Raw genomic sequence first — 15,281 nt, forward strand, 5'->3', positions numbered from 1 at the left:
TCGGCTTTCTGCACTGTGCTCTGCTTGTTTATGCTTTCTGAGTCAACTCACTGCAGAGAAACCTTGGTTTCTTCTTTCTACCAGTGAACTGAAACCTATCAGAACTGCACAATTTTATACCTCATTTACATCAAAGAGGCCTAATTAAGACCTGGGTGGAAACTTTTAACTATAAAAGGTGGTCTCCCCTTTGTCTCAGTGGAACAATATTTAGGTTGTTACCAGAATCTGTGTCTCCTGGATTGCAGCTCCTTTTTGCTCAAATAAGTGCTTTTCGTTGTTTATTACAGTCTAAAATTAATTTTGGTTTACAGATTCCAGGAGGTGGGAAATAATTCCTAATTTTGGTGACAAGTACTATATCAATTAGGATCCAGGAAAATAAACCATACTAATCATTTCAAACAAAAGGTATTTAATACAAGGAATTGGTTACACAGATATTGGAAGTCTAAAACAATGAAGTAGATATTGAGATAACCCCCAAATTAGTAATTATAGCTATCAGCTCTAGGGCTGGCTAGCATTACTAGAACCCAGGAACTGGAAGGATGGGCTGCTACAGGCTGGTGCTGGACTGAGAGACTTGTACATCTGGTGCTGGGACCTCTAAGAGGGTGCTGTACAAGTGGTGCTTGGCCCTTTTAGGGGTGCCCTTGGGCTGATGCTCAGAATAGTGAGGAGCTAGAATTTCCTGCACTTACTGGGGAGTGCCACAGTAGTTGAAAATGGAGAGAGGCCTTTCCTCCCAACTTCCAGTCATCTACCAGTGCCTACCATTGACAGAACTTGAAATCAGCTGGCAAAGGAGTCTGAGAAAGTAGTTTGCAGACTCTCAGACAAGGCATCACAGCAGAATTGAGAAGAGTAGGCGTGGCCTGAGCATAAATAGGTAAATAACAGCACAGCCATTACTTCAAGATTTATTATAGGAAGATACCCTCTGGTTTTTTTTGAAAATATGCCCCTAGAAACTCTTTAGGGTCTTGATTGAAACCTTAGAAATTTTGGACTTTTTCCCAATAATGCTGAAATTGTCACCATCCCTAATCTATCTAGCACATTAGGGCTTGCTGAGTTCCTACACTTTCAGCTTCTCAAGTTGCAGCAATTAGGTACACACCAGGGGAAGGAAAGAACTAGAGGTCTGATACACTTTTCCTTAGCCTCAGCTAAGGGGGACACATTCTAAGAGTCTTTCTTAAGGACTTTCTTAACATAAATGAGTTTAAGTTTCTCAGAGATGGAAACAAATGAGAGCAATTTAAGACCACTGTCTTTCTGCCCCCCTCCACTATTCTGTTAGAAGACCTTTATGGGGGGAACAATGACACTGAATAAACAATTAACATTTAACCACCAAAGGAGGTCAGGCAAGATGTGGGGACCCAGAAGGAAGGAGCTGGAGAGAATCCACAAGCAGATACTGCTTTGTGCTGAGGAAGATTTCCATTCGCTTGGGGCTTACATAAGGACAACAGGAAGTAACTATGTTGAATGGAGATCAATGAACGGACACAGAGCAGTAGAAAACATTAAGTTATGGAGGATGACACTAAGGCAAAGCAAAAGAAGCAGAATATGCCTGAAAGTATCAGGAACCCTTGCTCACTGACCCCACTGTTGTTCTCTGCCCACCAGAAGGTTTCCAGCTGAAGCTATGCAGCTGGTATGTTGAACATGTCAAGATGTGAAATACCATGTAGCTACAGCTCTGGGCACAAATGTGCCTGACTAAAACAGTGAATGCGTAAATTTCAAAGGCTAATCATGCCATGAATATTTTCTTTTCAGGATTTTAACTTATGAAGAAACAATGCATTTAGAATTTAAGAGTTCCTTGAAACTTAAGCTTTAGACTCTTAGAACCCTGGCACACATATTTTTAGACAAACAAAGAGCCCAGACATCCAAATTCAGTGATCATCTTTCTTCACAAAATTATAGGACGACAGTACAGGGAGAAAGGCAAGGAGGACCCAGGAGGGAAAAGGGAACAGAGCATCTCTGCTCATGGCAAGGCAGCAGATGACAAACATGTACATGTGCACATGCACTACTGGGCCTGCTGTTCCCTGTTTTGGCTGGAAATGAATGTTTTTTTTTTTTTTTTCTAGCTTCTAAGCACAGAGGTATTTTTGACTCAGCACTGTGACAAGACAATAGCTCAGCTCTGCCAGCTGCCCAATTTAGATAGAAGACCTCTATATATTTCTATGTTTTGCCTATTCAGAGAGAAGACTTAAAATTCCTCATCAGAACTGAGTTTTCCGTATTCATTATTTATTCCATATTCCGTATTCATTCATTCCTTTAATTATATAATTTGAACCTTGAAGAAGTGAGGTTTTTGTATCTCAAGAACCACATAATCCACAGTGCTTGTGAGGAAGAATTGCTCCCAGTGCCAGTAATGTCTGGGACCACTCCACACTTTCCATGCCCATCTCCCACCACCCCTGGCCCAGACCACCAGGGAGGAGGAAGGGAGGAAATATGGGTTCTCTGAGCAGCCATTGTGCTTGTACTTAAAGCATCTACTCACCTTCATGGGTGCTGGTCCCTCCCTAGGAGGGCATTATTTATTTATTTGTCTGTTTCTCCCTCTGGAACGAGAGTTATTTCTCCTTAGCTCTCAGGATAGAGGTTTACCATAATACGTGCTCAATAAATGTTTTACAGATACATTTTTAAAAAACATGCTAAAGATGGTTTAGGAGAAAAAATATTCCTTGGAAAAATAAAAAAATAATTTTTAAAATTCTTTTTGAAAAATGAAGCATGTATTCAACACGATGCTTGAAGTTCTAACCAGTGCACTATAGCAAGAAAAGGCAATAAAAGGAGTACAGATTAAAAAGAAAAAAAACTGTCCCTATATGCAGATGACATAATTGTCTAGGTAGAGTATCCCAAGGAGACTTCTAAAAACTTTTAGAACTAATAAGTTCAGCATGACCACAGGATATAAGATCAACACACAAAAATCAATCATACTTCTATATCCTAGCAATGAAAGATGAAATTGAAAATATATACCATTACAATTGCTCGAAAAACACTTAGGTGTGAATCTAAAAAAAACATGTAAGGGCTCATCTAGTTAAAACTATAAAGCTGATAAAAACTGAAAAAAAATCTAAAAAAAGAAAAGGTGTACTATGTTCATGGATTTGGAAGGTTCAACATAATAAAGATTTTAAACTATATAGATTTAATACAATTTTATTAAAATTGCATTAAAATCCCATTGGTACCCCAAAGGTCACTGTTCCTGGGCTTTGTCCACATGGCGTAGGGGAGCACAGGGCTCTGCCCCATAATGTACAGTCCCTTTCCACAATGTCGGAGATGAAGCCAAGCTTTAAGTCTGCACCTGTATATTCTTGCAGCTTCTCAGAGTCCTGTGGATGATATCTGAGGAGACAAACCATGCAGGAAACAGTTCTCTAGAAAAATAAAATTCTAAGGCTTTCTGTAAACAGAAAAACTTATCCTAAAATTTATATGGAGAGGAACAGGAACTGGAATATCTAAAACAATTCTGAAAAAGGAAAATAAAGTAGGAAGACTCACTCTACCTGATATTAAAGCTTACTTACATAGCTACAGTAATCAAGACTGTGATATCGAATAAAAAATTTTACAAAGAAGCTATATGAAAGACCAACAGGTACATGAAAAGATACTCAACATCACTATCATTAGGGAAATGCAAATTAAAACCACAATGAGAGATCACCCATGCCTATTAGAATGGCATCATCAAAAAGACAAGAGATAACAAATGCTGACTAGTATGTGGAAAAGAGGGAACACTTGTGCGCTGTCGGTGGGACTGGAAATTGGTACATCCACTAAGGGAAACAATATGGAGGTTCCTAAAAAAATGAAAAATAGAACTACCATATGATCCAGCAATTCCACTTCTAGGTTATATCCAAGGGAAACAGAAACACTAATTCAAAAAGATATCTGCATCCCCATGTTCATAACAGCATTATTTACAGTATCCAAAACATAGAAACAACCTAAGTGTCCATCAATGGATGAGTGGAAAAAGAAATTGTAGCATACACACACACACACACACACACACACATCCACACATGCACAATGGAATGTTATTCAGTCATAAAATATGAGGAAGTCCTACCATTTGTGACAACTTGGGTGGACCCTGATGGCATTATGCTAAATGACAAATAAGTGAGAAAAAAAACTAATACGGTATGATATAACATATGTGGAATCTAAAAAAAAGAGAAACAAAACTAATAGGAAAAAGATCAGACTTGTGATTACCAGAAGAGGAAGGTGGGGACAGGAAGAATTGGAGAAAGGTTGTCAAAAGGTATAAACTTCTAGTTATAAGGTAAGTAACTATTAGGGATGTAATGTAAAGCGTGATGATGATAGCTAGCTAATACTGCTATATGATATAAAGGAAAGTTTTTTTATTGTTTCTGTATAAGATGATGGATGTTAGGTAAAACTATTGTGGTAATCATTTCAAAATATATGTAATCAAATCATTATGCCATACACTTTAAACTTATACAGTGATGTATATCGATTATTTCTTAATAAAAAGAGGTGGGGGGAAAGACTGGTATTGGCAGAGGGACAAACATGTAAATCACAGAATAGAGAACCCAGAGATAGCCTACATAAGTACAGCCAACTGGTTTCTGACAAAGATGAAAAAGTAATTCAACAGAGGAAAATAGAGTCTTTTCAACAAATGGTGCTGAAGTAATTAGACATCCACACCTCTCCCTCCAAAAAACCTGAAATAAAAACCTTGCCTTAACCTCATACCATTCATAAAAATTAATTGAAAATTGATCATAGATTTTAAAATAAAATGTAAAACTATGAAACTTATAGAAGAAGATGTTGCAGAAAATCTTTAGGACCTAGGGCTTGGTGAATAGTTTTTAGACATGACACAAAAAACACCATCCCTGAAAGAAGAAAATTGATAAATTGGATTTCGTATAAATTTTTCTCTGTAAGAGACCCTCTCTAAGGGGATGAAAAGACAAGCTACAGACTGGGGGAAAATATTTGCAGACCACATATCTGATAAATTATATCTAGAATATATAAAGAACTCTCAAAAGTTAACAGTAAAAAACAAACTATTCAATTAGAAAATGGGAAAATGCATGAATAAACATTTCATTGCAGAGGATATATGGAAGGAAAATTGAGCATATGAACAGATGTTCAATATCACTGGCCTTTAGACAAATTAAGACCACACTGAGATGTTATTACACACCTAGCAGAACAGCTGAGATAAAAAGTAGTGGTAATACAAAATACTAGTGAGGATGCAGAGAAATGGATCATTCATCTATATTGATGATTGAAATGTAAAATGGTACAACCACTTTAGAAATAGTTTGGCACTTTCTTAAAATTAAAACATACTTAGAATATGGTCTGACAGTTGTGTCTCTGGACATTTATTCTAGAGAAATAAAAATTTATGTCCTCCCAAAACCCCTTACATGATTGGTCGTAGCAGCTTTATTTATACTAGCCTAAAACTAGAAATAGCTCAGATGTCCTTCAAAGGGGGGAAGGGTTAAACAAACTGATATGGTCGTACCATGGAATTTTACTGGGTGATAAAAATGAACAAACTGTTGACGAATCTGGATGAAATTCAAGGAGCAAGACTGGTGGCCATATGTCAGGAGGTCCAAAAGGAGCACATCTCTACCATTCTCCCACCTGTGCTTCAGGATGACTTCATTCATCTCTGCAATGACAGGATGGGACTCATGCCTGGCATCTCATTCTGTTCATCTCAGTGATTGGCTCATATTTGTTGGGGCTATCTCTGTGTCCCTGTATGTGGTCAATCCTTGAGAATGTTCCATGGGCACTAGAGAAGAATATATATGCAGCTGTTTGGGGATGAAAGTCTCTGGAAATGTCAATTATGTCCAGTTGGTCTAATGTGTTATGTGTCATTTAAGAATGTTATTTCCTTATTGATTTTCTGTTTGGATGATATGTCCATATCTGACAGTGGGGTATTTCTGTCCCCTACTAGGATAGTGTTTTGGTCCATTTCTCCCTTTAGTCCTGTTAGTAATTGCTTTACTTATTTTGGGGCTCCCTGATTGGGAGCATAGATATTAATAAGTATTATGTCTTCTTGGTGCATGATTCCTTTTATCATTATGAAGGTCCCTCAGTATCTTTATTTACCTTTTTATTTTGAAGTCTATTTCACCTGATATTAGTACCACTACTCCCACTTTTCTCTGAATGTCATTTGCTTGAAATATCATTTTCCACCCTTTTACTTTGAATCTATATTTGTCTTTGGAGCTGGGATGTGTCTCCTGGAGGCAGGAGACATATGATTGGGTTTTGTTTTTTGATCCATTCTGCAACTCTTTACCTTTTTATTTGTGAGTTCAGTCCATTTACATTTAGGGTGATTATTGATATATGAGGTCTTTTTATAGCCATTTTATTTTTTGCTTTCCGGTAGCTCAGTGTTGCCATTGCTTCCTTGTCCTTATGTTTTTGTTTTCTTTATTTTGGTTGACTTTTGTGGGTTTTCTTTCTTGTCCTTCTTATTTTATGTTATATACTTCAGTTCTGAATCTTCTGTGTGTGGTTACCATTATGAATATGTAACGGATAGTTATATATATACAGTAGGCCATTTTCTTCTGCGTGTGCCTTAACTCCATTCCTCTTTGCACTTTTGGATCTTTGAATTCTCCCCTTTTCAGTCATTGCTATCTCGATTTGTCCCCATGTATGCTGAATGTTCATTACTATCTTCTATAGCAATTATCTTTTTATTATTTAAGCTTATAATGTGCTGTTCTTAGTAAGGGTTGCATTCCTCTGCTCCTATGTGCCTGATAGTCACTTTATTCCTAGTTACATATATATATATATATTGTCAATTTGTTTTTAAGTGAACTGACCCCTTGCAGTATTTCCTGTAGTGCAGGCCTCATAGTGGAGGATTCTCTCAATTTTCGAATGTCTGGAAAGGTTTTAATTTCTCCTTTATATCTAAAGGAGAGCTTTGCTAGATACATTATTCTTGCCTAGTAGTTCCTTTCACTTAATAGTTTAAATATTTGATTCCATTCCTTTTTGGCTTGTAAGGTCTCACTTCAGAAGTCTGAGGATAATCTAATAGGTTTTTCTTTATAAGTTACCATTTTCTTCTCCCTTGCTTCCCTGAGGATTCTGTATTTGTTGTTGATTTTTGATAATTTCAATACAATGTCTTTTGGTGAAGGCTTTATTTGGTTGAGGTAATTGGGTGTTCTGTTAACTTCTTGAATTCCGTGCTCTAGCTCATTACAAATTCTCATCAATTGTTTGTCTTAAAATGCTTTCTAGTCCTTGCTCTTTTTCCTCACCTTTGATAATGCCCATTATTCTTGTTTCCTCTCCTGATGGTATCAGCTAGTTCTTGTATTTCTCTTTCATTATTTTTCGTTCTTTGGTGTCTCTATTCTTACTTCTTATTTATTTCTAGATTTCTGTTTGTGATATCACTGATCCTTTCCTCTATTTGGTCGACTCTATTTCCCAGGCCTCCTATTTCATTTTTCAACTCTTGCATTGTGTGTTTTTTTAATCTCCAGAGGTTCTATTTGATTCTTTTTGAGAGTTTCTATCTCCTTGCTCTGCTCATCTAGTTGTTTTTTTAATTTCTGTAATTGTTGATATGACTCTATTCCGGACTCACTGAGTTTTTTGAGAAGTATCATTTTGAATTCTCTGTCATTTAAGTTGCATATTTCTATGTCTGCAAGCTTATTTTCTGGAGATTTTTTTCTTTCTGAGATGCCTCATCACCTTGGTTGTTCATGGTATTTAATGGACTATTTCTCTACCTGGGCATTAATGGAAATGTATCCTGTTTTTTTTCAGAAAGAAGATTTATTATATAAAGGTCTCTCTTTAGCCTGCTGCAAAGAAGGTGTTTTTCTTTTGGTTTCCAGTAGATGGCATCTAAGCCTCTTAGATCCCTGCTTTTTATAAAGCCTTAATAATTCCTTTGTATAACCCCTTTATTTTCTTGTAGATATTTAATCACGCTCACTACCCTCAGTCTCAGTCCCTGTCAGGTTAGCAATAGTTTTAGTAGCGTTTGCTCAGATTACCCTGGGGCGCTGCAGAGGAGCCCTCTGGATTGGGAACTGGGGGTTGCTGCTCAGCCTCGGTTTTGCAACTGTGGCCAGTAATAATCAACTGTTGTTTCTCTGGTATCTGCTTCTCTGTTTTCTGTCCTGATAATTGGGCCCTTCTGTTGGCTGTGTGGAACTCACAAACTCTCCCAGGCAAGGCTTTTCAAGGAAGTTGCCACACCTTCTCCCCTCCTTCTCTCTCTCCATGGAGCTCTGGGGGCTGCGAGAGGCAGCTTCATTTCTCCCAGTCTACTGCTCAACACCCAGGGTCTTGACCTGTGGTAGCTCTTATGTGCAGATCTCATGCTCAGACATGCTGATGTGCAGTTTCGGTGTTTTTTGTTGAGTTTTAGACGTTCAGCTTATTGTTGTTTCAAGGGGAGAGATCTGGGGACATCTCTCACTCTACTATGTTTCCTTTCTCCTATCCTTCCCACACTTTATAATCATTGAATCTTTTTGAGGTGTGTCGAGTTTCAGAGTAAATTTTGTGTGGACCAGGTCAGTGGAAATTCTGTCCTCTTTAGGTCTATTCCAACTCTTAGTTGTCCCGATCCTCACCCATGGTGTGGTGGTGACCTCCACTCAGGCTCTTGAGGGTCATTGGGGAGGAGTGGCCTTAGAAATGCACCTTTTAAGTCCAGGACTTGGACGTGGTTTCATAGTGTAGCAGTTAGCATGTTTGCTTTACATGCAGAAGGTCCTGAGTTCGTGCCCCAGTGGAGCCACAGTCCATGGTCTACGGCCATGCCACCCTAAACAAGCTCTATGTCTGATCTCGGAAGCTAAGCAGGGTCAGGCCTGGTTAGTACTTAGATGGGAGACCTCCTTCTAGGAAGACCAGGTGCTGTAGACATAAATACTAACAAAAATAAAACAGGACTTCATTCAAGGCCATAATGAAATAATCAATGTGACCTTCAAATAAGAGTAAACCACCAGGATTATTGTCAGAAGCATCCTTGTCAAAGAAGAAAGAGCACAGGGTTTCTAACATGGACGATATACATGCTTATCTCTGCTTGTTATGAACTGATGTCCCATGCTGCCCATCACAAGTGAAAATACACATGAATTCAGGAGCATGTGTGAGCTTAATGACCTTCCTTTGGTTATTTTTCCAAGAGAACAGCAGAATATCATTAATTTGAAAATAGAACTTTTTGGGTGCTAATGAACTTCAACAGAGAATCTAATATCAGTACCTGGTTTGCTACCCCAGAAACATTCTAACCTGTATCAATAAAAGATGTACTTTTATTTTTTAAAAAAGAATAAAATCAAGAGAAACTAAAAAAAGGCTTTTCAAAGTGAGAAGTAACAAGTGTTTATTTGAGATCAATAAAAAAAAGCTATTGGCAAGCATTGATTCAAGAAGGAGCCCAAATAATGCTCCAATTAGGAGACAAAGGCAATGGGTATTTATGAGAAAGGGAAGAGTAACAATTACATCAATAGAAGGAAAGTATTTCTATTGTTGCTGATAATATAACATAGTAATGTTAATTCTAAATGTTTTTAAATTTCAGTCCAGTAGTCATCAGCCCTGTTAATATAGGGAGGAGGCAAGAGAATTAAAACATTAATCAAGCTACATTGGGAGACTGCAATATGTTGATCAGCCCTGTGGCTAGGCTCAGAGGATACCTTCAGAACAAAGGAAAATTTCTGCTGGGGTTGCTTGCAGCCCATTCTCTACATCTGTGAAGGGGAAACAAGAACCAAGAGTCACTTTCCTATGGCTAAAACCATGGGGGAACCTATGGATTAAAGGCTGGGAACTGCCAGCAGGCCTTTCACTCTACATATTCTTACTTTTTCAAGCTATATACTCTTACTCTTCCTCACTGTATGTCCATATCAAAGGAAATGAGAACTAAAGAATGACATATAAGCTGAATTCCTGGAACACTTAGGGTCCCTCTCAGTGTGCGGGCTCAGTGCTCTCTCTCTCTCCTAGTCTCTGTTGTCACTGTCCCCCTCAGTGCCTTTACTCTCTCTGTCCTCATCTCTCTCTATTGTTACTGTTCCTCTCAGTGCCTTTACTCTGTCTCTCTCTCACTGTCCCCCTCACTGTCCCCCTCACTCTCTGCCTCTGAGAGGAGGCCACATTGTCTATGGAGCGTTACCCCTTTTCTAATAAACTTTCCTTTTGACTCTGACTTTAGCGTGTGTGTTGAAGGGTTTCTATACTCCCCACCAAAGGATCCTCTTCTCTCGGTGGAGGGTTTGGTCTCCTCCCACCAACTGGGGGAAATTTGCCTTGTCCTGCATCACTGTAGTCATAATATCTGCTTTCTTCCTATCTTTGCAGTGTTTTGAGACACAAGGTTTCTTTAGGCCCAGTCCAAAGGTTATTTTGCTGTTTGTGTTATTGTTTACTCTTACATATATGACATCTTAATCTTCACAGTTCTATGAAGTAATCAATCACCTTTGAACTTTTTTATTTGAATATTGTCATTTATTTTTTAAGTAGCAAGTACATACAGCTAAGTACACAAATCCTTAAGTATACAGTCCAGTGTCACAAAGTGAACACACCTGTGTAATCATTACACAGAACACTACCTAATACAGAACATTACCAGTGTTTCAGAAACTCCTTTGTGCCTCCTCCCAGCCAATGATCCCAGTCTTCACTCCAAAGATAACTACATACCTGGCTTTTCACACCATAGATTGCATGTCTGGAATGAAGGTCTCTTCTCGGTAGCTAACACATGAATTATCTTAGCTGAGTCAGCCTGCCATAACAAAGTACCGCAAAAATTGGGTGGTATAAACAATATAAATTTATTTCTTATAGTTCTGGAGTCTGGGAAGTCCCAGATCAAGGTGCCAGCCAATTTGGTTCCTGGTAAGAGAGCTCCCTTCCTTCCTGGCTTGTAGTTAGGTCCTTCTTAGTGTGCTCTTACCTGGTGCAGAGGGTAAAGGGGCAGGAGGGTGAGTAATCTGTAGCACTCTTCTTATAAGGCCATAGTTCTATAGGATTAGGGCCCTACCCTTGAGATCTTTTTTAAATCTTAGTCATCTAAAGACCCTATATTCAAATATAGTCACACTGGGGATAGGGCTTTAACATATGAATTTTTGGAGGACACAAGTCCATACCAGAAGCCAGGGTATCTAAGACTTTGGTGGTTTTAGAATCCCCTGCAGAATGTATTGATTCAGATTTCATATCCTTTCCGGAAGACACTGAAAAGGAGGCCTAAGGTGGAAAATGTATTGGTAACGTTTGGTAACGTTTGTATTGGTAACGTTTATCTCTGTAATTTGCATGAAGATTTTTGTGTCTGATTTGGAGAGGGTTGCAAATAATTGAGCAAACAGCATTTTTTTTAAATACAGGTTTTATATTGTACTTAGAATGGCTTCTCCTGTCATGTGGGACTAACTTCAATGTGAAGAGCATAAATAACGATTTCAAATTGGAGTCTTTGGTAAATGTCCCATAACTTTTACTAGAGTGTCCTAGATGTCCCCATGTTGCAAAGCATTTCAGCAATACTTATTTTAAATAAACATTTTTTTCAGGTTCTGAGCACCTAATAAGCACCAGATACACTGAGCAGGCCTGCCTGCCCAGGCTCCTTTCCCACAGATGTCTCCTTTTGGAGCTAGAGAAAAGGATTGCCTGTATTGCGGTTCTGGCACCAACTCTTAGATTTTTCTCTGACACCACTGAGTGTCCACCAATTCAATTCAATTCCAGTACTAACTGACTAGAGTTAGAGTCAGACCCCACAACTGTAAGAATTTAGTTCCACAGGACTACACACACTCCAGACACCAATTGCAAGTCCTAGGGGCCCACCCATACTTCTGATGGATCATCAGAGGTTCCCACGGCTCCCTCCTCAGTTTCAATAATTCACTAGAATGACTCACAGAGCTCAAGAAAACACTTTACTTATGTTTACTGATTTATTATAAAGGATACAACTCAAGAATAGCCAAATAGAAGAGATGCGTAGGAACAAGGGGAGGAGCTTCCATGCTCTCTCTCAAGGTGCTCTACTCATCTCCAGTCCTTAAATGTATTCACCAACTAGGAAGGTCTCTGAGCCCTGCTGTCTAGAAGTTTTAAAGAGATTCCATTATATAGACATAATTGATGAACTCATTGGCCATTGGTGATTGAATTCAATTTCCAGCACTCTATCCTTCCCAGAGATTGGGAGGGCTGAAATTTCCAACTTTCTAATTACATGGTTAGTTCTTCTATATGGATGAAAAAAGGGCCACATCATAAACCTGATAAGCTAGCAAAAGGCCAGCATTGTGGGCCCTACAAACTCAGAGACTGAATTAACCATGTAGTATGGTCTGAACATGAAAATTCCTAACTAAAAATAGGTCATGGTGGGCAGTCACATCCTAGGACTATAGCTTTCTTGACAAGAGTCAGTTTTTACCTTAAGTAAGCTTGTCTATTGTCTTTTTGCATCTAAGATAATACACCCTCAGAATGTCAAAGTAATCCCTTGTGCTGTAAATATTATTAACTCTCTTGCACCCGCCAATGTAAAAGAAGTATGTGTCCCTTCATTTTACTTATTATCCAATCCCAGAGATTTTCCCTCTTTGTTTTCTCCCGCCCCCTTAATCTACCACCAACGTGTTAGATAGTCAGACATGAGTGGCAGGAGCAAAGGCCCAGCTCTGTAACCATAGAAACTTCCCTTGAAAGACCTCCCAGAAACACTTCCCTTTCAGGGTTATAAATTCCTCCAAATCCTAGAGCAGAAAGGCCATAAAAGTTGCTGGCTAAACAAGCTACAAACACATGCGTAGAAAGTACTGCCTATAACTTCAGCCTCTTTATACCATCATTATAATATCATGACTATGCCTGGAAGTTCATAAATCTAATTATAACAGACTGAGTTCTGGGTATGCACATGCACAGTAGGCAAAGTTATACAGCAGCCAACTGTCAGTCAAGGTAACCACACATACAGATCATCTAGGCCTTCCCATCATGGCCCAAATAGAAACAGACCTTCCCACTTCTACAGTGTTACAACTCTCCTGGTTGGAAACCCGCTCCTCCCTTTGGGGTATACTATCTTATCTCTCTACCTCCTAAGTTCCACAGGGCTGCAGCCTTCCCTAGTATGGCCCGTCTCCTTCTAAAATGTACTTTCAATAAATCTTACCTTTTCTAAATCTCACAGACCTATAATTCTTTGCGGTGTTGGTGGGGAAGAACCAAGGGACAACACACAATGGCACTGTCTTCCTTCTTCTCCCCCATGCCAGATTTCATACCACCCCAGTGGTGACAAATGGATTTCATGTAACCTTTCTTATGTCTCCTCCTTTGATTCTAATGTAGAAAATAAGCTGCAAAACTTCCATTCTCTGGAACATTTTCTTAACCCGTTGAGATTTTGCTTTTCAGCAATTGTCAAATAAGCTCATTAAAATTTTCTACAGGTTTAGATGTTTTTTATGTGGAAATTTGACAACCAGCCCCATCTTAAAGCTATCTAAGGGCAAACCTAGAGTCATGTTATCAGCATAAATTCAAGTTATGGTTAAAAGGGACTTATTATGAATAACAAAGGTACTCTTATAACTCTTATCACCCAGGAAATCCCAAGGATTTTAGGGGACAGAGACCAAATATATATATTTTTTATTATACCACAATGGTAATTAAAAGTTGTTAGTTTATTTTTAATTTTGCTTTTCCACAGTGAAGGTTATTGTATTTTATTGAGTTTCCTCTCCTAGCTCTTCAGAACATGAGTTATGCCAAGCCAATCTTTCTATGTCCATAGTCAAGTAGCAGAGAAGAGGTCTCTGAGTGCTTTACTGAGTGTGTTCACTGGGAAATAACGAACACTTTAAGGCCAGACTTGACTGCATCCACAAGTCATTAATAATCGTTCCTATACACATAGTAGGATATTATTCAGCCTTAAATAGAAGAAAATTCTGATACATGCTACAACATGGAAGAACCTTGTAAACAATAACATAAATGGAGCCACCCACTTTAAAATGAAGACAGAGTTGGTATGTCAGAGGAACTGCCTTATACATCTTATGTCCCAAGTTTCTAGAATGTTAAAATAAGGCAAAATAACCTTTGAACTGGGCCTAGGGTAACCTTGTTTCCCAAATAACTGTTTGCAAAGATAACAAGAAACCAGTTATTATGACTATTGCTGAAAATTGAAAACGTTGTTTAGAATTAACATCACTATGGTAGCTTATCTGCACCAATAGACATGTCTTCCTTCTGTTGATGTAATTGTTCCCCTTCCCCTTCCCAAATACCCATTGACTTTGTCTTCTAATCAGAACACTATTTGGCTTCTGCCTGAATCAATGCATTCCTAATAGATATTCTTATTGATCTCAAGCAATCGCTCATTGCCTCTTACTTTGAAAGATCTTTTTTTAAATTTTTTTTTAATTTTTAAGTTAACCTAAGGCACTTGGCAGTTTTTAGTACACAGAACACACTTGTTAGAGTTATCTGCCAATTTTCTTCTGGTCATTAGATAAAAAGCCATTCAAATACACAAATGACTAAACTGGGAGTAAAAAATATCAGTCCATGACAAAGATTAAAATGGTACAAGGAGAAAACTGCACAGGTTTGAGGTTTGCATTTAGGCTTCTCCACCAAATGAGCAGGTCTCTTAACCTCTCTGAACCTCAGCTTTCTTATAACCATCCAACAGGTGAGTTGCCAAGATTAAACAACACGTATAAAGGCTCTAACCTTGCAGTTTACCTGTACATAGAGTAGAACTCAGTAAGCCTAAGCATGATGGTAATGAATGGGAAGGCTTGATATGGCAAAACCCCAGCATTCCTGCAGTCTGGATATTGGCCATTCAGGCATAATCAACGGGCAGCTTTAAATACAAAGTCTACAGTGGCCATTAACTCCTAAGCATTTATTGGCTGAAGTGTTCATTTTTGCTCTAGAAAGTTAAACTCTTCAAGATAGGCTGTTTACAATTTTCCTTCAAGGAAGTCATTTGCAGTCCAACTGCTATGCCTTCACATTAAGCTTATTGCTGGTAATTATTGTGTCAAAACAGTGGTGCCAAATACAGCCTTCTTGAG

At 38.5% G+C, this 15,281-nt stretch overlaps 1 non-coding gene across 1 annotated transcript; it reads left to right on the forward strand.

Moving 5' to 3' along the window:
• The first annotated feature begins 3,246 nt into the window (after positions 1–3,246).
• Positions 3,247–3,447, forward strand: LOC118614487. Its single transcript, XR_004956078.1, has one exon. It is a non-coding gene; the product is annotated as a small nucleolar RNA SNORA73 family (small nucleolar RNA).
• Positions 3,448–15,281: the final 11,834 nt, after the last annotated feature.

This window comes from Rousettus aegyptiacus, unplaced genomic scaffold (assembly GCF_014176215.1).
Source record: "Rousettus aegyptiacus isolate mRouAeg1 unplaced genomic scaffold, mRouAeg1.p scaffold_m13_p_2, whole genome shotgun sequence".
In the NCBI taxonomy this organism is placed as follows: domain Eukaryota; kingdom Metazoa; phylum Chordata; class Mammalia; order Chiroptera; family Pteropodidae; genus Rousettus; species Rousettus aegyptiacus.